Raw genomic sequence first — 24,452 nt, forward strand, 5'->3', positions numbered from 1 at the left:
CTCCTTAAAACCTACCTATTTGACTAAGCTTTTGGTCATTTGCCCTAATATCTCCTTATGAGGCTCGGTGTCAAATTTTGTCTGATAATCGCTCCCGTGAAGCACCTTGGGATGTTTTACCGTGTTAAAGGTGCTATATAAATGCAAAGACACTGAGGAGAACTCCCCTGCTCATCTTCGAATAGTGCATTGGGATCCTTTACATCCACCTGAAGGGCAGATGGAGCCTCAGTTTAACGTCTCATCCAAAAGACGGCACCTCCGACAGTGCAGCACTCCCTCAATACTGCACTGGGAGTGTCAGCCTGGATTATATGCCGAGGTCTGTAGGGCGTGGCGGGTGTGGCGCGTGCGCCCAGTCAGTTATGCCCCTGACTGTTTGTGAGCGGTTCGAATCGCTCCCACACCCCTGGGTTCTAGACACCGGACTTAGGTACAGGCGGTGGTACAGAAAGACTCGAGTAGACAGGTGGTTGGATGTAAACATAACCAAGATTTTATTGAAGAGGAAAAGTTGATACAATCTTATGGAAAATTACTAGTGTACACTTCTACAGGCAAAAATACAAAAGAATAACTATACTTATACAGGGAATGGGGAACACACGGCACATCGAGGGAAAACAACTATCTTAACAATCCCCTTATCCTTATCCCACCCCCTATACCTAACTAGATTAAGCTATGAGGGGTCAGAACTTCATGCTCACCAATCAAAGGATTTGTGGGACTCAAAACACCGGTGGGGTTCGGGGTTCGCTCTTGGTGCTCTCTGGAGCCTGCCGTCGTCACGTGGTCTCCGGGCGCTGCAAGGGCGTTGTCCAGGTTCAAGTACCCCAAAGTTAAAGTCTCTGTTTGGGTACTTTACCTTGCAGGGATGATTCTTCGTCGCCAGCTGACAGTTTGAGTTGGTGTGCAGATATTCAAAGGTCGGCTGAGGCTGAAGGCCCGATAATTCGAAGTCCATTGTAAAAGATGTAATAGCAGAGCACTTGGAAAACACTGACAGGATCGGACAAAGTCAACATGGATTTACAAAAGGTAAATCATGCTTGACTGATCTACTGGAATTTTTTGAGGATGTAACTGGTAAAATAGATAAGGGAGAACCAGTGGATGTGGTGAATTTGGACTTTCAGAAGGCTTTTGATAAGGTCCCGCATAAGAGATTAGTGATGTAATAAAGACTCACTACGCACTTGGTTGTACATAAAGCAAGGCTTTAATCGACTTGTAACAAAACATGGAGGTCTAGTTAGTAGTCACTAGCTTCCTGTTTCCAGATTGTCTCTGGTCAAGGTGGGCCCACGCCCGAGTATTTATACTCCTCGGACGGCACCCTCAGCTGGCCATTCAGTAGTACTTCCAGAGTTACTTCTTGTAGAAGTTGCAAATTATGACAATTAGCGTGTAAAGTTAAGGCACATGGGATTGGGGGCAGGGTATTGACTTGGATAGAGAACTGGTTGGCAGACAGAAAGCAAAGAGTTGTAATAAACGGGTCTTTTTCCGAGTGGCAAGCAGTGGCTAATGGGGTACCGCAGGGATCGGTCCTTGGGCCCCAGCTATTCACAATATATATTAATGATCTAGACAAGGGAACTAGATGTAATATCTCCAAATTTGCAGACGACACAAAGCTGGGTGGGCGTGTGTGCTGTGAGGAGGATGCCGAGAAACTCCAGGATGATTTGGACAGGTTGGGTGATTGGGAAAAAGCATGGCAGATGCAATATAACATGGATAAATGCAAGGTTATCCACTTTGGTGGCAAAAACAGGAAGGCAGATTGTTATCTGAATGGCAATAGATTGGGAGAAGGGGAAGTGCAACGAGACCTGGGTGTCCTTGTGCACCAGTCGCTGAAGGTAAGCATGCAGGTGCAGCAGGCAGTTACGAAGGCAAATGGCATGTTGGCCTTCGTAGCGAGAGGGTTTGAGTACAGGAACAAGGATGTCTTGCTGCAGTTGTACAGGGCCTTGGTGAGACCACATCTTGAGTATTGTGTGCAGTTTTGGTCGCCTTATTTGAGGAAGGATGTTCTCGCCATGGAAGGAGTTCAGCGAAGATTCACCAGGCTGATACCTGGGATGGCAGGAATGACGTATGAGGAGAGATTGGGTCGATTGGGCTTGTACTCGCTGGAGTTTAGAAGAATGAGAGGGGATCTCATTGAAACTTATAAAATTCTGACAGGACTGGACAGACTAGATGCAAGAAGGATGTTCCCGATGGTCGGGGAGTCCAGAACCAGGGGACACAGTTTAAGGATAAAGGGTAGGCCATTTAGGACAGAAATGAGGAGGAATTTCTTCACCCAAAGAGTGGTGAACCTGTGGAATTCTCTACCACAGAAGGCAGTAGAGGCCAATTCATTAAATATATTGAAGAAGGAGTTGGATATATTTCTTAAGGCTAAAGAGATCAAGGGGTATGGGGAGAAAGCAGTGACCGGGTGCTGAATTTGGATGATCAGCCATGATCGCATTGAATGGCGGAGCAGGCTCGAGGGGCCGAATAGCCTACTCCTGCTCCTATCTTCTATGTTTCTATGTTTCTATGACGCCTCCCCTCAGTTCGTCTCCTCAGTTGGTCTTCTTCAGTCGGTCTTCCTCAGGTGGTCTTCCCCCCTCCCCTCGTCACGTCCCGCCTCGCCTGGTCTGAATTGTCCGTGTCCGCCCGATGCAATGCCGGGGCTAGTTTTCAGATGGAGTGGCAAAAGGCACGGGCAAAGGCCAAGGGATAAGCGCGGGATGGGGAAAGAGCGGCAGCCACGAGGGCGGGCAGAGGGAGAAGAGAAGAGCAGAGAGCCCGCGATTGCTACCCGGGGGCCTTCAATTATACTGCTTTCGAAAACCCTTATTTGTGCGCCAAATCAGGTTAGTTCTTTGTCTTAATTTTGACAGACTATTTTAAATAATGGTAGCAATCCATACTCACTGTGTTTAGATGGCCGGTAATCGCATCTACCGGCCCGATAATTGACTTGTATTCTCATGAATGTTCCTTGATGGGCCTGTCCACCCTCGATGGTTCTCTTAATCTGTTTCCGATTATATATGTCGACTGCTTGATGGCCTTAACTATAGGCCTAAACTGAATTTAGATTTGTCTCCAATTCGGTCTAATACATAATTCAGAGTCCTGTCTGGTTTCAAAATACAAAGGGCTGGATTTTCCTAAGCCCCTGGAGTCGGGTTGGAGGCGTGCGGGCGATAAAAATCGGAGATCCGGGGGTCCCGACCCCATCCCGCCTCCAACCCGCCTCCATGTCAATTTCATAGGAGTCGGGTTGCCGACAAGTGCTGGAACCCGACTCCCAGAGGCGGGAAGGGATTAAAGGCAATTAAACTGCCTGTTAACAGCTAGTTAACAGGTAGTTTTTTGCCTATTCGCGATTTTTATTCCTGGTTTGTGGGCTTCCCGACAGCTCCAAACCACGAAAAGTTTTCGAGGCGGGACGTGGGTCTGAGGTCTTGGAGGGGTCGAGATGCCCAGTGTTCAGGTGAGTGAGGGGTGCAGGAGTGCAAAGGTAAGTGTTTTGCAAGTGTTTAAAGTGTTTAAATAAGTTTAACTTACTTTTACTTATCTTTACAGGAGTCCTGCATTCCGGTGTCGGGAGTCGGCTGCAAGAACCACAGAAGCTCCGATTTTTAAAAAAATATCAGCTTCTTGGTTTCTGCAGCAAAATGATTTTAAAGTTATCCTGAGAAAGGACTGAGGCTGAATTAGCAGTTTTTCAGTGCTTGACAGCTTCAAACAGCTGTTAAACACTGATATTTCATCTGCCAAAAGCTTTTGACAGATGAAATGTCAATCTCTGACGTCACCTGTTGCCGGGTGGCCCTTAATTGGCCTGCTGAGCCCACAGGGCGGGCTCAACAAGGTCAATCAGAGGAAAATCCAGTGGGTTGGCCACATCTCCATGGAGGCGGGACAACAAGCCCGAATGTGGGTTTCCCACCTCCAACCCGCCCCCGTAGCAAAATCCAGCCCAAAGTCTCTCTTCACAGAAAACTGCAGCTTGGGTTTCGATCCACAAGCTGTCTGCGTTGCAGAGTCCATTTTGAAATCCCACAGGCTTTCTGCCACGAGGCACGGACGCCATCTTGGGTACCCTTTTTGATTTAATAATGTTCACGCAAGGTCCCGTTTATTAATAACAGCCTTCAGGGAAATGCAGAAATTTTGCAAATCTTACAGGTCCCAGGACCTTCTGAGTCAGAGGTGAGAGTGCTACTCACTGAGCCACAGTTAAGAATAAAGACAATGGGGAAGATTGTCAACTGCTAACCACCCATTGCTTGGACAATCATAAGGGTATCGCAAACCTATTAACACTGCTTTCATTGTTTGTTCATGAGGCTTTCAACCTAGTGCCTAATGTGACCCTTATAAAGATGCTGGGAATTATTGGCGTACATGGCCCAGTCTTGGCATTTACTTGAGATGTGTATTCTAGATCCAGAGACTTGAGCACAAAATCTAGGCCGACACTCCCAGTGCCAGTGCTGAGGGAGTGCTGCACTGTCGGAGGTGCCGTCTTTTGGATGAAACGTTAAACCGAGGCCCTGTCTGCTCTCTCAGGTTGACGTAAAAGATCCCATGGCCACTATTTTGAAGAACAGCAGGGGAGATATCCACGGTGTCCTGGGCCAATATTTATCCCTCAATCAACATCACTTAAAAAAAACAGATTATCTGGTCATTTATCACACTGCTGTTTGTGGGAGCTTGCTGTGCGCAAATTGGCTGCCGTGTTTCCTACATTACAACACTTCAAAAAGCACTTCATTGGCTGTAAAGCGCTTTGGGACGTCCGGTGATTGTCTGGCTATATAAATGCAAATCGTTCTTTCTTTTGCAAGATCTGCATACAGGTAAAGGAGAGATTCAATGAACGCATCTACACCCAATTAGTGTGGTCCTCTGCATCTTAGAGACTCATCAGGTCAAAAAATCAATGTGGTGGAATTACCTATTGTCCATGAAATGACAAGTGAAGTAAAATCTCCTCCAGACCATGGCATTCTTGGAACCAAGACCTGTGTTGTTCTGGAACTCACTACTGCAAGGAGTAGTTGAGGCAAATAGCATGGATACATTTAAGGGGAAGGTGGATAAACACGAGGGAGAAAGGAACAGAAGGATATGTTGATAGGGTGAGATGAAGAGGGGCAGGATGAGGCTCGTGTGGAGCACAAACACCGGCACGGACCAGTTTGGCCGAATGGGCAGTTTCTGTGCTATAAATATTTTGTAACTTTGTGGGGTTTTTTTATTCATTCATGGGATGTGGGCATCGCTGGCAAATCCAGCATTTATTGCCCATCCCTAATTGCCCTTGAGAAGGTGGTGGTGACCCGCCTTCTTGAACCGCTGCAGTCCGTGTGGTGAAGGTGCTCCCACAGCGCTGTTTTATATAAAGGGATACATTTTATATTGAATATTGGCCGTATTTAAAATATATGTTCTATCTCAGTTGCTAGGCGTCGCTGGCAAGGCCTGCATCAATTAAGAAGGTGGTGGTGAGCCGCTTTCTTGAACCGCTGCAGTCTGTGAGGTGAAGGTACTCCCACAGTGCTGTTAGCAAGGGAGTTCCAGATTTTGACATAGAAACATAGAAGATAGGAGCAGGAGTAGGCCATTTGGCCCTTCGAGCCTGTTCCGCCATTTAATGAGATCATGGCTGATCATTCAAATTCAGTACCCTGTCCCTGCCTTCTCCCCATAACCCTTGATCCCTTTAGCCTTAAGAAATATATCCAACTCTTTCTTGAATATATTTAATGAACTGGCCTCCACCGCCCTCTGTGGCAGAGAATTCCACAGGTTCACCACTCTCTGGGTGAAGAAATTCTTCCTCATTTCAGTCCTAAATGGCTTACCCCTTATCCTTAGACTATAACCCCCTGGTTCTGGACTCCCCAGCCATCAGAAACATCCTTCCTGCATCTAGTCTGTCCAGGCATGACAGAATTTTATAGGTTTCGATGAGCTCCCCTCTCAATCTTCTAAACTCCAGTGAGTATAAGCCCAATCGACACAATCTCTCCTCATACGTCTTTCCTGCCATCCCAGGTATCAGCCTGGTGAATCTTCGCTGCACTCCTTCCATGGCAAAAACGTCCTTCCTCAGGTAAGGCGACCAAAACTGCACACAATACTCAAGGTGCGGTCTCACCAAGGTCCTGTACAACTGTAGCAAGACATCCTTGTTCCTGTACTCGAACCCTCTTGCTACGAAGGCCAACATATCATTTGCCTTCCTAACCGCCTGCTGCACCTGCATGCTTACCTTCAGCGACTGGTGCACAAGAACACCCAGGTCTCTTTGCACTTCCCCTTCTCCCAATCTATTGCCATTCAAATAATAATCTGCCTTCCTGTTTTTGCCACCAAAGTGGATAACCTCACATTTATCCACATTATAGTGCATTTGCCATGTTTCTGCCCAATCACCCAACCTGTCCAAATCGTACTGGAGTTTCACGACATCCTCCTCACAGCATACCCTCCCACCCAGCTTTGTGTCGTCTGCAAATTTGGAGATATTACATCCAATTCCCTCGTCCAGATCATTAATATATATTGTGAACAGCTTGGGTCCTCGGGCCGATCCTTGCGGTACCCCACTAGTCACTGCCTGCCAGCGACGATGAAGGAACGGCCGATATATTTCCAAGTCAGGATGTTGTGTGACTTGGAGGGGAACTTGGAGGTGGTGGTGTTCCCATGCGTCTGCTGCCCTTGTCCTTCGAGGTGGTAGAGATCGCGGGTTTGGGAGGTGCTGCCGAAGAAGCCTTGGCGAGCTGCTGCAGTGCATCTTGTAGACAGTACACACTGCAGCCACGGTGCGCCGGTGGTGGAGGGAGTGAATGTTTACTCTATAGATATGGATATTATGCAGTTAGATAGACCAGTGTAACTTTTTAAAATCTGTTTATCATGTCATATTTTTACACAGAATTTACAGCACAGAAACAGGCCATTTGGCCCCACTGGTCCGTGCCGGTGTTTCTGCTCCACACGAGCCTCCTCCTGTAGTGTATGTACCCGTCTACCTTTAAGGGAACTATTGAATGTAACCGTTCACCTTTAAGGGAACTACTTTAGGTGTGGCACTATTTGTTTGGCTTCTGTATACTGTAATACCGGTAGTGACCACACCAGTATATAAGTGTTGTAGCAGGATTTCTGGGGCAGATTCGCCCGGACCTTCGAATAGTAAAGACCTGTTTGTTTGTTACTTCTGAAGTCTGTGTATTTATTAACTGCACAACCCACAGACTTTACAGTGGTGACGAGTCCGATCGTACCCTGCGGCAAGATTACCATAAGCAACGAAGAGCGTCGAAGAGAGACAACCGCCCTCGTCGTGCTACCAAAAGAAAACACGAGGCTGCAACAACAGAAAGCTGGAAGACTAACAACAAGAGCTGTATCAGCAACAGGCACTGACTACCCTTCTGCCACGGTGCGGAGTGAGCCGACCAACAAGAAACAAGGTGGCCGAAGAGACTGTGAGTAGGGGAAGGTGTAGAAACATCCGGAGGATAAGGGCAGAGCACTCGACCTCGGTCGAGGGGGAGCTGTGCCGGCCAAAAGTCGGGTCCAACGGCGTCGGGTGACAGCCGGACCGCGATCGGCGGGACAATCGGGGCAGCTACGCAGCCACAAAGCGCTGAGCCTGCGAGCAGACGCGGGAAGAGAAACCCAGCTGCAGCCGGGGAGGGAAACACCGGTCTGCGAGAGGGCTGGGGAGGCGAACGGTAACCGTGTGGGTGAGAGCCAGGTGCGGAGAGAGAGACTACGAGGAGCCGGTCCAGCAGCTGAACTGTTCTCCACCAACGGGGTACTCAGAGCCGGCAAAACCGAACGTGTGGGAGTGGGTGAGAGACACAGCCGAAAACGGGGTGAGAGACTGCGCGAGAGCCAGTCCAGCGGTGAGCTGTTCTCCACCAATGGGGTACCCAGGGCTGGTAGCATCGAACGTGCGGGTGAGAGAGACAGAGCCGGGTACGGAGAGAGACACTGCGCGGGAGCCAGTCCAGCGGCTGAACTGTCCTCCGCTAACGGGGTGTACCCAGCGCCGGTAGAGCCGTGTGGGCGGGAGGAAAAGACATAGCCGAGTAAGGGGAGCTGTGCGGTAGCCAGCCAGCGGCTGAACCTGTCCGCTGAGGGGGAAGCGTACCCCTTCCACCGGGAAGAAACGCGGGAAGCCGCCATTAGACGGAGAAGACGCCAGAGGCGGGAAACCGCCATTGAAGTGGGCGGGGTGAGAAAGGAAGAGCGGGAAACCGCCATTTTCGCGGGAAAACCGCCGTCTTGATTGACATACCGCCATTGAAGTGGGCGGGGAGAGAAGGAAAGAGCGGGAAACCGCCGATTTCGCGGGAAAACCGCCATCTTGGAAACAAATAAATAAATAAGAAATACTGGTGCTGCTCCCAAGGGAAGAAAGATGCCTAAGCGAGGGAATATTAACGACTTTAATGCTGAAATAGAAGACTGGGCCACGTACGTGGAACGCATAGAGATCTATTGCGAAGCCAACAAAATAGAGGAAGACGACAAGGCGATAACATTGCTAAACTCGATGGGGGCAAAAACATACGGGCTCTTGAAGCATCTAATAGCACCAGCTAAACCAGCGGATCAGACCTTCGAAGAAATTGTGGCTGTGCTGAAGGACCACTTGAACCCCACACCGTTGATGCTGGCTGAACGATTCAAATTCTACGCAAGAACGCAGAGGAAAGACGAAAGCAATGCGGAATACTTGGTCGAGCTGCGTAGGCTGGCGAAATACTGCCAGTTCAGAGGGAATCTGACAGAGGCACTGCGGGACAAGTTCGTATGCGGATTGTCCAAAGAAGGAACGCAGAAGCGACTACTGGAAGAAAACGACCTCACACTGGACAGGGCTGTCCTCATAGCTGCATCACACGAAGCCGCAGCGAAAGGGACGGCGGAAATGCAGCTAAAGGCGGCGGCACTCGGGGTGGACCAAATTACTGCGAGCACAACAAAATGCTACCGTTGTGGGAAGACAACGCATGACCAGAATCAATGCTGGGTTAAGAACCAAGAGTGTAGGAAATGTGGCAAACTGGGTCACATCGCGAAGGTATGCCGGTCCGGGAAAAAGACCAACAAGCAAAGGAAGCCACCACCAGAAAAGTACAACAAGGTACACAAGGTGGCTGAGAAGAGTTCAGACGAACAGAATTCAGACTCAGACCCAAACAACCAGGAGCTGGGTAGTCTGAGAATCCACAATGTGGGTAAAGAAACGGATCTACAGGCCATCTGGGTCATACTAAAAATAGCTGGAGTCCAAATAAGAATGGAGCTGGACACTGGATCAGCTCTATCAGTCATCAACCGAAGGGACTACCACCGGCTATTCTCTCACATACCTTTAAGAAATACCAAGTTCATATTACAGACATACACGGGGCATAACGTATACCCCGTGGGGAAAATAAGAGTCAAGGTGAGAGATAGGGGTAAAGAACACCCAAGAATGAGCTTGTACGTATTACCTGAGGGAGGACCACCACTTCTAGGACGGGAGTGGATTAAGAAAATAGGCATGGAATGGCATTACCTAAAAGCCATAATGAGGGAGGACTCGGTGCAAGCTATTAGCTCAGATTCTGAAATGGATGATGGTAAGACCAAGTCGAAAACGAAGACAGGCAGAAGGACTTATGGTACCAAGAAGAATAAAGCTGCAGAGCAGAACTCCAGGTTGACAGAGAATTCTGAGCCTGTTCAAGCAAAGGATTCATCCATGACGGAAGAACACCGAGCTCGGACGCAAACTTATGTCAAAGTACGACAACAATTAGAACAGTTGAGTGATCGTCTCGTACAGGAGATGAAAAATATGGAAAAGTTCTGGGACACCGAATGGGGGAACCTGGAAAGACTACAGAGACAGCTAGCTCTAGCAGAGAGCGACCATAGAGCCATCATGGTCAAATTCCAATCACATTCCCCTGATGCTGTTCAGGAACTGGAATATTTACAGAATGAACCAAAGGAAGAGGAATCTTCAGGGAGCCAGGATTTTATTCCAGTTCTTCTTTACGACTCCTTACAAGCAGAGTGTGAGAAGTTGAAAGAACAGTATGAACAGGCCCAGGCTACAATTCAGAAGGGGGTTACCTCGGCAGCCTCCGAAAAGCTAGTTTCAGTAGAAGCCTATGAACAACTAAAGGTTGAACATGAGCAAGAAGTCCAAAGGCTGCAGGAAATTCTTGATGAGCTCAAGGCCAAGACAGACTCCTCGATAGAAGCTCCATCCATAGATGAGCAATTAGAGGTGAAAATCATGGCAGAGCATGAAAGACAGGATGTCCAAGAACTTATAAAAACATTGAAGGACACCCAAGACAAATATGAGGCGGCAATGTCGGAGGTTCAACAACTTAAAGAACAGATTCAACTGGGAATCCTTGCAGTGGAAGAACAGGACAATGTAAGAATGGTCCCGGAACATGAACTAGAGAGCATCAGGGCGCAACTTGTCCGAGCGCTGAAAGCCAAAGTTCAAGAGGAACGTAAGGTGGAAGTATTGGAGAAAGAGGTGGAGGAAATGGAGAAGACTCTGATCCACCGTGTTCCCAGGGAAGAGTTAACGGTCGGCCAACTCCTTCATATGCTGAAGGACAAGACTCTACAAGGGGAACAATCTGAACACGAGCTTCAATCTTCAGGGGGAACGAGTTCGGAGCTCTCAAAAGTCACGGAGATAGCTGAGGTGACAACACAAATTTTACAAGGGTGCCAAAAGTACGTTGAATCACATCAAGGTGAACAGAAGAAGGTGGAAACCGTTACTTTAGTAGAAGGGTTAAATAGCCTGATAACGCAATTACCAGTGGAAAGGAAGGTATGGAACTCACAAATGAGGTCCGTCGTGAAGGAATGGCAGATAACCCAGGAAGAGCGGGATGAATATGAATGCATGAAGAAGGCTTTTCAAGGAAGATGTTTAGGGAAGGAACCACCGTCAGCTAACGTCCAGACGGGTGAGGAGGAAGAAGAAGTCTCTCTCGCTGGCCTAACTCAGGACGAACCTGAATATTACCATGACCTGTTGAGTGACACTGAATATTATGAGGATGTGGTCTGCCCAGCTTGTGATGAAAACTCTCAAAGTGCTGAAATCCGGATGAAGCACTTAAGGTCTAAGGAACATAGAGAGTTGGTGGCGCTACAGCTGGCAGCCGAGAAAGGAGCTCCGAGAGTTTCAAAAAGGCAGAAAAGAAAAAGAAGAAGCAGAAGATAATAACTGTCTAAAATATTAGCACTTCTACCATTCCAGGCGGGACATTACGAAAGGAGCTAAATTAGTTGAAAAACGGGAAAATGTCAAGACAGCCAGTTGGTTGTCAAAGTCCGCACTGCTGGTTCAACAGGACGAAAGTTCAAGCTGCTACGTCCAGAAAAAGGCTATGGAGGAGTCACGCTAGCCAGGTGAACCGACTACCCCAAAGAAATGTTGTTCGGAACGAGTCAAGATCAGAGACTGAATCTATGAACTGTTTCCGCAGAGACGGAACCTGTGAACTGTTTCCACCAAGATTATATTTGTAAATTGTTTTATATGACATTGACTCCACCGAGATTATAGCTGTAATTTGTTTTATAGGAAGTTGAAGATATGTATGTTTAACGGGGACTCTGTAAGTAATAAGCTAAAAAGGGAGGATTGTAGTGTATGTACCCGTCTACCTTTAAGGGAACTATTGAATGTAACCGTTCACCTTTAAGGGAACTACTTTAGGTGTGGCACTATTTGTTTGGCTTCTGTATACTGTAATACCGATAGTGACCACACCAGTATATAAGTGTTGTAGCAGGATTTCTGGGGCAGATTCGCCCGGACCTTCGAATAGTAAAGACCTGTTTGTTTGTTACTTCTGAAGTCTGTGTATTTATTAACTGCACAACCCACAGATTTTACACCTCCCACCCCTCTTCATCAAACCCCAGCAACATATCCTTCTATTCCCTTCTCCCTCATGTGTTTATCCAGCTTCCTCTAAAATGCATCTGTGCTATTCACCTCAACCACTCCCTGTGGTAGCGAGTTCCACATTCTCACCATTCTCTGGGTAAAGAAGTTTCTCCTGAATTCCCTATTGGATTTATTAGTTACTGTCTTATATTTATGGCCTCTTGTTTTCATCTCCCCCACAAATAGAAACTTTTTCTCTATGATTACCCTATCAAACCCTTTCACAATTTTAAAGACCTCTATCAGGTCGCCTCTCAGCCTTCGCTTTCCTAGAGAAAAGAGCCCCAGCCTGTTCAGCCTTTCCTGATAGTTATAACTGTTCACTTCTGGTATCATCCTTGTCAATCTTTTTTGCACCTTCTCCAGTGCCTCCCTTTCTTTAATATGGAGACCAGAACTGTGCAAAGTATGCTTACGAGTGGTCGATCCAAGGTTCTATATAAGTTTAACATCACTTCTCTGCTTCTCTACTCTGTTTCTGTAGAAATGAACCCCAGTGCTCGGTTTGCTTTTTTTAAAGGCCTTCTTAACCTGCGTCGCTACTTTTACTGATTTGTGTATCTGTACCCCCAGATCCCTTTGTTCTTCGACCCCATTTAAACTCTTAGGGGGAAAAATTCAGTTCTTTGCGCCTCCCGTTTGCTCCTTAAGAGGGCGCTAATGGGGCGCAAAGCAACTAGTGCCCGGGCGCGGCGATGTTTGCGCCGCTCGCAAAATTAACTAGACATTTTGCGGCGGCGCTAAACACTACCGCCACGATCACCTGCGCCGGCAGATCGTGACGTCAGTCGAGTGCACAACGCCCCAGTAGCGCCCCGGACTGGATATTGAGTGGCGCCCCCTGCCTTACCGCCTGCCGCTAGCAACGACAGGTTGAGGGGAGTGTTATGCTGTCAGGAAGGGACTGGGGGAGCGCTATTTAAAGGCAACCGCTTCCTGCCTTTTTTTATCGGTGACATTTTTGCACCACGCATTCTGAGAGAGAGAGAGAGAGACTTCTGGAGAGATTCAACGCTGTGTGAAGGAGTTTTGAGTACTGAGCAGCACTTTGCAGGTTGATTTTGATTTGCCCTTCCTTGCGTCGCCAGCACTCTGAGGTAGCGCCTCGCTCCTCGGACTTTGCGCCTTAAGAGAGGTGTGTAGCACCTGATTTAACGCTCCAATCACCTCCAGGGGCGATAAAAGCCAAGTTTGCCGTCAGAGGCGATAATTCCTACCAAAATGCACCACCTCACACTTATCTATACTGAAACTCAATTGCCAATTACACGGCAATTCTGCAAGTTTATTAATGTCTTCTTGTATTTTGTCTCAGTCCTCCTCAGTATTAACTACACCCCCTGTTGGTTATGTCAAGATTTTACGTCATTAGTTAATCATTCCTGGGCCAGGTTACAAATAGACTTCCCTCTTAATCAATCGAGTTGTCAAGGCACTTTATCTTCTTCCATTTTTTTTAGACATCCAATTAACTGCAGCCAAAATTTCCTTGCACAAAGTTGGGACACTATTAACACTCAATTTTGAAAACAAATGGCCATAAAGGTACTTAGAGTTCAGTCTCATGATTGAAGAAATAGCCCTTTGCACAAGGAGCTGTTGTTGGGGGGAGGGGGGTGGGCGGTAGTGTTAGTTTAGAAGAATGAGAGGGGATCTCATTGAAACTTATAAAATTCTGACAGGACTGGACAGACTAGATGCGGGAAGGATGTTCCCGATGGTCGGGGAGTCCAGAACCAGGGGTCACAGTCTAAGGATAAGGGGTAGGCCACAGAAGGCAGTAGAGGCCAATTCATTAAATATATTCAAGAAGGAGTTGGATATATTTCTTAAGGCTAAAGGGATCAAGGGGTATGGGGAGAAGGCAGGGACAGGGTACTGAATTTGGATGATCAGCCATGATCGCATTGAATAGCGGTGCAGGCTCGAGGGGCCGAATGGCCGACTCCTGCTCCTTTCTTCTATGTTTCCATGTTTCTATGTTTGGCTGCATTGAACTTGACGACTGTTCACTTGCAGATGATGCTGGAAAAGCCTCGGAAGTTGCTCAGCCTTATTAAGAGTGGCATTGGCAGAATGTTCGGGACAGGATGCCAGTGACTATCCTGGCTGAGGTATGGCGTACAGCAGCAGAGGGTGACCTAACAGGCGAAAGAAAAGAAAATAATAATGAGAGAACATAAACCAATAATGAGATGAAAGAAAGGATGACCTTGCATTTCTGTAGCGCCTTTCACGACCTCAGGACATCTCAAAGCGCTTTACAGCCAATGAAGTACTTTTTGAAGTGTAGTCACTGTTGTAATGTGGGAAACGTGGCAGCCAATTTGCGCACAGCAAATAATAACCAGGTAATCTGTTTTTAGTGAAGTTAGTTGAGGGATAAATATTGGCCAGGACTCTGGGGATAACTCCCCTGCTCTCATTCAAAATATTGCCAATGGGAACTCTTGAATCTACCTGAATGGGCCTCGGTTTAACATCCAAATTTAGGCAGGACAGGAGTGACTCTCTCCTCAAATGTTACTGATGGATTACCATGACACGGCTACGGTTTAACGTCTCCTCCGAAAGACGGCGCCTCCGACAGTGCAGCACTCCCTCAGTACGGCACTGGGAGTGTCAGCCTGGATTTGTGTGCTCGGATCTCTGGAGTGGGGATTATGAACCTCACAACCATTACTGACTCAGAGGCGGGGGTGCTGCCCACTGAGCCACTGACTGGCATGCAAAGTTTTGATATGCAAGTGATTAGCACCCAAATCTTCACCACGACACTAAGCTCTCAGCTCAGCCAATATATTTCCCCCTCACATTTTCCCTGACAGGTCAAACTGTGGTAAGCTGAAAATGATAAAAGTTCGACTTTATCGGCAACGTATGTTCTGTTAAGATGAAGCGTTTTGCCAATCCAATTAACATAGTGTGTGGAGAAACACTTACAATCCTGAGTAACATTCTCTAATGTCTGTGTAAATGCAAATATTAATTCGATTACTGGGTACATATTTAGAACAAATATTAGTCATCAGTAGAGTTGCAGCCCTCCTTTCTTCGTTCTTTAATGGGAATACATTATTAACAGAAATTAAAATGTCAGTACAAGCTCTGTGTAATAAGTCATCTTTATAATTTAATATTTAACCAGCAATTCAAACATTCTTGGAATCTGTACTGGCAACAACTGTTGCTATAAAAGATTATGTTTACGCTGTTTGAAATGTTGTGCCCTGCACTGCGACAGCTGTCTTTGTTAAGCTTTGCAAGGTAGTTTCAAGGGATTGTCTATAATTCACATGGACCGTCAGAAAGTCTATAAAATTCTGCAATTTTCCTCTTGGCTTTTAGACAAAGAGAAGTGCTGGCTTGACTGCACTAAGAGAAAGTGTTGTTTCACAATATTGCAATGGACAGCGAACATACAGCTGAGGATCAGTAACCTGAGGTTGTGGAGGGAATTAAAAAGGCCTGTTGGAAGGGCAAATTTCAGCGACTGAATTCAGGTTCCCGACTCTGGCTGGCCATATTCCGGGAGGTGTCATCGCGTGACCTCTCGCCTCCAACCGCCCCGCCCCCACGCTCCCGCCATTGGTCACCCAACACGGCCATACTCCCACACCACTCGGAAAGCGAACAGACTCTTCATTACCTGATTGGATGGTTTTTGACCGTCAAACAGCCTTTCATAGACTCATAGATATTTACGGCACAGAAGGAGGCCATTTGGCCCATCGTGTCTGCACCGGCCGAAAGAGAGCTCTCCAGCCTAATCCCACTGTCCAGCTCCTGGTCCGTAGCCCTGCAGGTTACGACACTTCAAGTGCATATCCAAGTACTGTTTAAATGTGATGAGAGTTTCTGCCTCGACCACCCTTTCAGGCAGTGAGTTCCAGACCCCCACCACCCTCTGGGTGAAAGAAATTCTCTCAACTCCCCTCTAATCCTCCTACCAATTACTTTAAATCTATGCCCCCTGGTTATTGACCTCCCTGCCAAGGGAAATAGGTCCTTCCTATCCACTCTATCTCAGCCCCTCATAATATTATACACCTCAATTAAATCTCCCCTCAGCCTCCTCTGCTCCAAAGGAAACAACCCCAGCCTTTTTACAGCATCTCAGAGTTTTTTATATAACTAATATCCCTAATAAATATAACTTTTAATATCCCAATGATTATTCTCCCATGTGTTGCTTGCTGCATTGTCCTGGAGATTAGTTTTTAATTCCTGGAGACTCCTGCGCAATCCTGGCGGGTCGGCAGTCCCGGTCTGAATGGAAGTGCTAAGAGTGCTCAATACCCACTGAAACAAAACCTGCCACGATATTAACATGACAAAGTCAAATGTTCAGCATCCTCCAAGGCAACCAGACACCGCAACATTGAAAGCAAAGTCTACAAGGCTCCACTTCAGGACATGAGCACATAAGCAAGGCCGACACGCCAATGCAGTGCTGAGGGGACTGCTGCGTCATCTGAGATGGTTACCCTTGGATAAGGTGTGAAACCAAGGCCCCAGCCTGCCTGTTCAAGTGGATGCAGAAGATCCCCACTGCACTCTTTGAAGGAGAGCATGAAGTGCTCCCAATGACCTCCCTCAAGCAACACCACCAGAGGAGGTTAACTGGTCGTACATCTCATTTACTCTTTGCGGGGTCTTGTTGTGTGAAAAATGGCACGCTGCATGAGCCTACATAACAGCAGTGACTGGACTTCTAAGTGGTTGTACATGAAGCGCTTTGTCACGTTCCAGAGAAACATGATAATGCGCTACAAGTCTTTTTCTATACCGCCATCAGCGGTTTGAGTGGACTTGCCTCGTAGCTGTGTGCTGCCTTTATATTCAAGGTGGCTGGCAGATAGATGGAGAATATGGTCACTCTTCACTTCAAGGCATGCTGAGTATGGGATCTTGGGTCCAACCAGCACTGAGAATATTAACTCGTAAACATAGAAGGTGCAATTCTGGCCTCTTCCTCATCCTCGATTCTCATCCGTCCACCATTGGCGGCCGTGCCTTCAGCTGCCTGGGCCCCAAGCTCTGGAATTCCCTCCCTAAACCTCTCCGCCTCTCGCCCCTCCTTTAAGATGCTCCTTAAACTCTACCTCTTTGACCAAGCTTTTGGTCACCTGTCCTAATATCTCCTCATGTGGCTTGGTGTCAAATTTTGTTTGGTAATCGCCCCTGTGAAGCGCCTTGGGAAGTTTAACTACATTAAAGGCGCTATATAAATGCAAATAAAAACAGAAAATGCTGGAAATACTCAGCAGGTCAGGCAGCCTCCATGGAGAGAGAAACAGAGTTAACGTTTCAGGTCAATGGCCTTTTGTCAGAACTGGTAAAATATATATTTAAAATATATAAATGCAAATTGCTGTTGTTTGCAAAGGGACAGGCAGCATTCAGAAGCTCATCTTGGTTCAAGAAGTTATGCGGACAGCCTTAAAATTAGCCAATGGCTGCTGGGAAAATGCCAGCATCAGGGTTTGATCACCGACCAATTTAATAAAGCTTTCTTCTCTCTGGCTTTGTGATGAATTGGCTGCAGTGCTGGCTTGATAATGGAGGGCTTCCTGACCCAAACTTCACTTCATTGTTGCTGCTGTGTGGAAAATACGCACCCAGCCAGCTCAGTCGAGGGTTGAACAATCACAAGCTGGCCACAGGAAATCACCAGTTCATGGTTACTGGACCAGCGGCCCCAGTGGTTTGAGAGTTAAATTCCCACCACGGCAAGTTGGGAAATTGAACTCGGTAAATTTGGTACATTTATGGGCTGGCATCAGATATAAAAAAATGAGCATAAAATATTCTGAATTTTTGTAAAAACTGAAACTGGTTCACTAATATTCTTCAGGGAGGGGAGCAGTAATGGTGACCATGTAACTCCCGGATTGTCGTAAAAACCCATCTGGTTCACTAATGTCCTTTAGAGAAGGAAATCTACTGCCCTTACCCGGTCTGGCCTAGATGTGACTGCAGACCCACAGCAATGTGGTTGACTCTGTAAGGGGTGGTGTGTGGGTTCAGTCAGCTTCACCTCTGACTCCCTTGAGTGGTTCGAATCGCTCCCACTCCTTTTGGTTCTAGACTTTGGACTTATTTGGGGGTTGTAATGAATTGCAACGGGCACCTGGGTTGGTCAATAAGAATTGAGATTTTTATTTTGAGACAGGAAAATATACAATACAATAAAACTTATGCTCGAAAAGGGTGGGGAACACTCAGAATAAGCGAGGGAGAATTACAATAGACAAAAATCCCTTACCCTCCCAACCCCACTATCCTAGCTAGGTTGAAATCCAGAGGACCAGGAAATAGAAGCATCGAAACATAGAAGATAGGAGCAGGAGTAGGCCATTCTGCCCCTCGAGCCTGCTCCACCATTCAATGCGATCATGGCTGATCATCCAAATTCAGTACCCGGTCCCTGCTTTTGCCCCATACCCCTTGATCCCTTTAGCCTTAAGAAATATATCCAACTCCTTCTTGAATATATTTAATGTATTGGCCTCTACTGCCTTCTGTGGTAGAGAATTCCACAGGTTCACCACTCTCTGGGTGAAGAAATTCCTCCTCATTTCTGTCCTAAGTGGTCTACCCCTTATCCTTAGACTGTGACCCCTGGTTCTGGACTCCCCAAACATCGGGAACATCCTTCCTGCATCTAGTCTGTCCGTAACATCCTTCCTGCATCTAGTCTGTCCACCAAATGCTCACCAAATGACTTTCTTGACAGATTGTAGAGGTTCGCGATTTCGGGGTTCTCCTTAGTTGGGGCGGTTCGGGCCTGCCATACCCCAGATGTGGTAGAAGACTGCACCTGCGTTGGGTCTTCAGTTTGGGTTTGTCCGCTGATGCGGTTAGTCATGCTGTTGGATGTATCGGGTAAGTGTGGTAAACCACTGTTAACCTGTACATGCCTGTGTGGTAAACCACTGTTAACCCTGTACAAGTCCAGGCATGTCTCAGCCCCTGGCTCCACCCCTAAGCCCGGGTATAAAGGTGACTCACCACCCTTCCCCCGGGAGCTCTTAGGATGGATTCACTAGCAGAGGCATGCTCTAGTTCTTAGTCAATAAAAGCCTACTTCATATAAGTCCATTTCGTAGTCTTTGGTATTGTTGATAGCGCATCAATTTTATTGACTAATTTTCAACATGGAGCAAATCTTGAAGCCGGAACATTTAGACCTGGATCCTCAAGCAGCAGATGCAGCCAATAACTTTGAACACTGGCTGAGCTGTTTCGAAGCCTTCCTGGAGGCCTCCAGCACTACTGTCACTACAGATGACGCGAAACGGCTTGTCTTGAACTCACGGGTGAGCCACCGAGTCTACTCGATCATCCGAGACGCCACTACTTACGCGGCCGCCATCGCGACGCTAAAGGAACAATACGTGAGGCCTGTTAACGAGGTCTACGCCAGACACCTCCTGGCTACCCGAAATCAGCGCCCCGGGGAATCGGGCGCTGAATATTTACTGGCACTGAGAGTCCTTGGCCGGGACTGTAATTGCAAAGCGGTGACGGCCAAGGAATGCACGGAAGACCTGATCCGAGATGCCTACGTAGCCGGCATCAGGTCCAACTATACTCGGCAGAGGCTGCTGGAACAGAAGGGGCTCGACCTGCAGAAGACAGTGGCCCTCGCTAACTCATTAGACGTGACCCTCCAGAACATGGACGCCTACCCCCCTGACCGGATGGCCACGTGGATGCCACGGGAGCAGCCATCTTGGGACCCGGTAAGGCCACAAGCCGCCAGCAGCCCAACTACAGCTGCAATGACCAGAGGCCAGAAATGCTACTTCTGCGGCCAGGCCAAGCACCCCAGACAGCAATGCCCAGCAAAGGACGCGACCTGCTCCAAATGCGGCAAGAAAGGCCAAGAAAGGCCACTACGCGAGAGTGTGCAAGGCGAAATCGACCCCCAATTCCAGCAGCGCCGCGTGTGAACCGTACAGGCCGTCATTTTGGACCCCACCAACCACGTGTGAGCCGTGCGGGCCGCCATTTTGGACACCACCAGCCGAGGGGGAGCCGCCATTTTGGACACCATCTCGGGACCAGGCCCTCGGCGCGGGCGAATACTACAGCGACCCACCGACCTCGACGATGGCCTCCATCACCCTGGACCAATCTAGGCCCCATCAACTAGCCAGGCCCATGATGAACGTAAAGGTAAATGGCCATGCCACAAATTGCCTTTTCGACTGCGGAAGCACGGAGAGCTTCATCCACCCCGACACGGTGCGACGCTACTCCCTATCGGTTATGCGCACACGCCACCAGGTCTTTATGGCCTCAAAGTCCCATACAGTGGACGTCGGCGGCTACTGTGTAGCGACTCTGACAGTGAACGGCATGGAGTACAGAGAGTTTAAATTCCTCGTCCTGCCACAGCTCTGCGCTCCCGTACTGCTAGGATTAGACTTCCAGTGCCATCTGGAGAGCGTCACGATGGCATATGGCGGGCCCCTGCCCCCACTTACAGTCTGCAGCCAGCAGAATTTAAACACGGCGCCGCGCAAAGTATGCAGCCTGTCCACCCTGAAGGTCAAACCCCCCCCCGTTGTTCGCTAACCTCGCCAAAGACTGCAAGCCAATTGCTACTAAAAGCAGGCGGTACAGTGCTGGGGATAGGAGCTTTATTAAATCAGAAGTACAAAGACTCCTGAGGGAAGGGATTATCGAGGGCAGCACTAGCCCATGGCGAGCCCAAGTGGTGGTAGTAAAGACCGGCGAAAAACAGCGCCTGGTTATTGATTACAGCCAGACGATCAATCGATACACGCAATTAGACGCATACCCACTTCCCCGCATATCTTATATGGTCAACCAGATAGCACAATACCGGGTATTCTCGACGATTGATCTGAAGTCGGCATACCACCAGCTCCCCATCAGGCCTGAGGACCGCCAGTACACGGTCTTCGAGGCTGACGGTCGCCTCTACCACTTCCTCCGAGTCCCCTTTGGCGTCACCAACGGGGTCTCGGTCTTCCAAAGGGAGATGGACCAGATGGTTGACCAGAACGCGCTGCAGGCCACCTTCCCCTATCTAGACAACGTCACCATCTGCGGCCATGACCGGCAGGACCACGACGCCAACCTAGAAAAATTCCTCCGTACGGCCCAACGGCTGAATCTGACATACAACAGAGAAAAATGTATGTTCCGCACCGCGCGCCTCGCTATTCTTGGCTGCGTGGTGGAACTGCCTAAAAGCCCTGAAGAGGTGCCTAGGATTCTTCTCTTACTACGCCCAGTGGGTGCCCAACTATGCGGACAAAGCCCGGCCCCTCATCAAGTCAACCTCCTTCCCCCTGACGGCAGAGGCCCGTGCGGCCTTCACCCTCATAAAAGAGGACATTGCGAAGGCCAGAATGCACGCAGTGGATGAGTCCATCCCTTTCCAAGTGGAGAGCGATGCATCCGACTTCGCCCTAGCCGCAACCCTTAACCAGGCGGGGAGACCCGTGGCCTTCTTTTCACAGACCCTCCAGGGCCCCGAAATTCGACACTCCTCAGTCGAGAAGGAGGCCCAGGCGATAGTGGAGGCTGTACGGCACTGGAGGCATTACCTGGCCGGTAAACGTTTCACCCTGCTCACTGACCAACGGTCAGTAGCATTTATGTTTAACAACAGACAAAGGGGGAAAATCAAAAATGATAAGATATTGCGGTGGAGGATCGAGTTATCCACCTACAACTACGATATCTTATACCGGCCCGGGAAACTTAATGAGCCCCCAGACGCCCTATCCCGTGGGACATGTGCCAACGCACAAGTCGATAGGCTACGGACCCTCCACAATGATCTCTGCCACCCGGGGGTCACCAGGTTCTTCCACTTTATTAAAGCTCGCAACCTGCCTTACTCCATCGAGGAGGTCAGGACCATGACCAGGAACTGCCAGGTCTGCGCCGAATGCAAACCGCATTTTTATAGGCCAAACAGGGCACACCTGATTAAAGCCACCCGCCCCTTTGAACGTCTCAGTGTCGATTTCAAGGGGCCCCTTCCCTCCTCTGACCGCAACACGTACTTCCTCAATATTATTGACGAGTACTCCCGTTTCCCCTTCACCATCCCCTGCCCGGACATGACCAGCGCCACAGTCATCAGGTGCCTCCATGACCTGTTCGCCATATTTGGCTTCCCCAATTACATCCACAGCGGCAGGGGCTCGTCGTTCATGAGCGACGAGCTGCGCCAGTACCTGCTCGAGAAGGGCATAGCCACGAGCAGGACTACCAGCTACAACCCCCGGGGTAACGGACAGGCAGAGAGGGAGAACGCAACGGTGTGGAAGACCGCCATGCTCGCCCTAAAATCCAAGGGCCTCCCAATCTCCCGCTGGCAAGATGTCCTCCCCGATGCGCTCCACTCCATACGATCACTGCTCTGTACTGCCACAAACGCCACCCCTCACGAGAAGATGTTCGTCTTCCCCAGGAAATCCACCTCGGGGACATCACTACCGCCATGGCTGACGTCTCCGGGACCCGTCCTGCTCAGGAAACACGTGAGGAGCCATAAGACGAACCCCCTGGTCGAAAAGGTTCACCTCCTCCACGCCAACCCACAGTACGCCTACGTGGCGTATCCTGACGGGCGGGAGGACACAGTCTCAATTCGAGACCTCGCACCCTCAGGTACCACCCGAAACACCATCGATCACCATCCACTACCTCCACCCACCACCACTACCCACGACGCACCACCGGGGTGTCTACCACGAACTGACGACATGCCGGTGCCATCCCTACCCCGAGAGGACGACACGCCAGTGCTCCGTCCCACGTGAGAAGCGGCCGCGGGCAAAGAACCGCCGCAACCAGCACCACGAAGATCATTACGGCAGACAAGACCCCCGGAGAGACTTTCGTATACGAACTTTTGAAACACTTCACCCCGCTGGACTCTTTTTTAAACGAGGGGTGACTGTGGTAAACCATTGTTAACCTGTACATGCCTGTGTGGTAAACCACTGTTAACCCTGTACAAGTCCAGGCATGTCTCAGCCCCTGGCTCCACCCCTAAGCCCGGGTATAAAGGTGACTCACCACCCTTCCCCCGGGAGCTCTTAGGATGGATTCACTAGCAGAGGCATGCTCTAGTTCTTAGTCAATAAAAGCCTACTTCATATAAGTCCATTTCGTAGTCTTTGGTATTGTTGATAGCGCATCAGTAAGTACCCAATTTTCTTTGGTTGGGGCAAGTTTTAGAGTCTTTTGTGTCCAAATCTTACCCAGGGGTAAGTCAGACTAGCCTGTAGAGTGGAATCAAGTCTTTGGTTTGTGAATTTTCAGCGGTTGGTTTCTTGTTGGTCGCAGTGGCCCAATATTACCTGGTTGGTGGTAATATTAGTGGTGGTTGTTTTTTGTAGGCCTTTGGTTGCCGCGATCTCCATTTCTTCTTCCTTCCTTCAAGTGTCCGATCTGGTCTTGGTGATATGTTGAACTGTACTGTGCTGTTTCTCAAACTCTCGCTGTCTGAACTGGACCATTTCTTGAACTGTTTCTCGGAAAAAGCAGGCCTCAATTATACTAGTTTGAGGCCAGGCTTATCTGACCACCAAATCTCAGGTTTCCTTGTTAAATTTGGCAGGCTTGTTATTTTTAATGGGTTTTAAAACTTTAACGAGCTTCGGGGATGGCCCATCTGAACTTAACGAGTTTCAGGGATGGTCCATCTAACCCTTAATTGACTTTTAACTGGTTTCGGGATTGCCTTGAAACTAGTTTAAAAATGTAAATCGTTTGGAAATCGCTTTGATTGGTTTTGGACTGCGGTTTGATTGTTGTATCCTATGTTCTTTTCTTTTGTGTTGCTGCGAGCATGTACTGTTTTATTCATGTACCTTGGCTCTGTGTTTTTTGGCGGGAGACAGGTTTTATTGTCCTTATGTAAAAGCTGAGGTGGCCCAAGACATTCCCAGACTGTCCAATATCCAAACTCGGGGGCCCACCCCACCTTCCATGTGTCACAGCCTTTTGCAAGTCTGAACATGCCTTTTAAACCAGCCAAATCTTCCTGGGATTTTTATTTTTAAATGCCTTTGGCCCAATAATTCCTTAAAACAGTCCAAAATCTCTTCCTTCCTTACATTTAGGGAAAATGTGTAATTTAACTCTTTGAATTCTTCTGTTAGGCCCAATCATACATTTTATCCTTTTTACAGGTTTCTCCTGTAATGGTCCAAAATCGTTTTAAATAAGGTTATTCTTCTGTTTTGGGGTTTTGCAGAATTTTGCGAACCTTACAACTCTGAACTGCCCCTCTGAAATGGTCTAGCGGGCCAGTTGGTTGGATAGGGATGGGCAGTGAATGCTGGGCTTGCCAGCGACACCCACACCCCGCGAATGAATATGAAAAAAATATGATTCCAGCCCCATGTGATATTCATTG

Source organism: Somniosus microcephalus, chromosome 15 (genome assembly GCF_052327205.1).
Source record: "Somniosus microcephalus isolate GS21.2 chromosome 15, FLI_Smic_1.0, whole genome shotgun sequence".
Lineage (NCBI taxonomy): Eukaryota > Metazoa > Chordata > Chondrichthyes > Squaliformes > Somniosidae > Somniosus > Somniosus microcephalus.